The sequence below is a fragment of the Molossus molossus genome, unplaced genomic scaffold, assembly GCF_014108415.1.
Source record: "Molossus molossus isolate mMolMol1 unplaced genomic scaffold, mMolMol1.p scaffold_m16_p_11, whole genome shotgun sequence".
Classification (NCBI taxonomy): Eukaryota; Metazoa; Chordata; class Mammalia; order Chiroptera; family Molossidae; genus Molossus; species Molossus molossus.
Genome location: NW_023425346.1, coordinates 16,315,981 through 16,317,330, shown reverse-complemented (window position 1 = coordinate 16,317,330; position 1,350 = coordinate 16,315,981). Strand labels below are relative to the sequence as shown.

Here is a 1,350-nt window from a genome sequence, read left to right as displayed (position 1 = left end):
TCTTGTGCTTCGACAGAGAAGCTGGGTCAGAGACGAGTTCCCGGTACCTCAATCTCAGAGCTGGAACTGGAGTGGATTTTCCCACAAGAATCATGGAATCCATAGCATAGCAGACATGGCGTCTGCAAGTCAGCAAGAAGGACCCCCTCCCGGGCCTCTGCCAGAAGTGGCGAAAAGTGACAGGAATGCACTCCCTGCAGGCGAGGAGGCACTGGGAGTACACATCCATTTCCTTCCTGGGCCACCTGAAATTCCGTGAACATTCAAACTCACTGGGATGCGCGTGATAGAGACTGCAGATTTGGCGTCATTTCCACCCAGAGGACAAAGAGACAGCTCTAGCAGTAAACAAAGTCTAATATCTAGGCCCAGTTGTTTAAAACATGCCTCTGTCAAGAAGAGTCCTGGGGAGAGTAAGCATTCAATTCAGTTTTCATTTCTTGGTGCCGCCGCCAGGGGCATGAGACAGGCGTACTGGAAACTGGCACTGAAGCGGCATCAGATAAAAACCCTGAGAATAGAGCAGTGGAGAGGAGATGCGAACAAGTAGCCGAGGCGTCCGAGGGGCTCTCAGAGGCTAACAAATGAGCCGTCTGCGACAGAGATGGCAGAGAAGGATTAAATGATGGAGGTGGAAGTCATTTTGACAACCTGTTTGAGTCTGGAACCCAGATAGCGTGTTCAGGGAATGTTTTGGTGGAAAGGACCCGTTCTCATGGGAGTTCTTCAAAGACTCATTTGACAACTTTTGGGGGGCTCGGCAAGGCCCCCGTGAGAGCAGGAAACTGGGCAGGGGAAGCTGATCTCTGCCTTCAGCAGATTTCCATCTTCAGAGGAGGGTTTTCTTCTTTTGAAACAGGATTTACTTCCTTGGGGTCAATAGTTTGTGAAGGCCTCTCTTCATTCTCTTCCATGGCACTTGGTGGTAGTGGGATGTGCAACTTCAAATCCCTGCCGACTTTTACCAAAATGGTTAACGGAAGAAAAATCACTACCAAGAGAATTGTTGAGAATGGTCAAGAGAGAGTAAAAGCCGAAGAAGACAGCCAGTTAAAGTCCTTAACTATAAATGGTAAGGAGCAGCTGCTGCGCTCGGATAACTGGTAATTCAACAGGCGCCTGTAGCAGAGATGTTGACTGTAACAAGCACCATTTGAGGATTTACAGAAACATTTTTTTGAAGATTTCAAACGAACTTGACTTTCAGTGTAACTGTACCTAATCTGAAGTATTTATACACAGCTCACCAGAGCCTGTTTGTCATAGACTGTTGAGCATATTGTTGGAACCACATGATAGGACCATTTGGGGGGGAGAGCATCTTTAAAATTGTTGTAAATCTCTGCATGC

At 47.5% G+C, this 1,350-nt stretch overlaps 1 pseudogene; it reads left to right on the top strand.

Moving 5' to 3' along the window:
* The first annotated feature begins 277 nt into the window (after positions 1-277).
* On the top strand, positions 278-1,107 carry LOC118625573 (annotated as a pseudogene).
* The last annotated feature ends 243 nt before the right edge of the window (positions 1,108-1,350 follow it).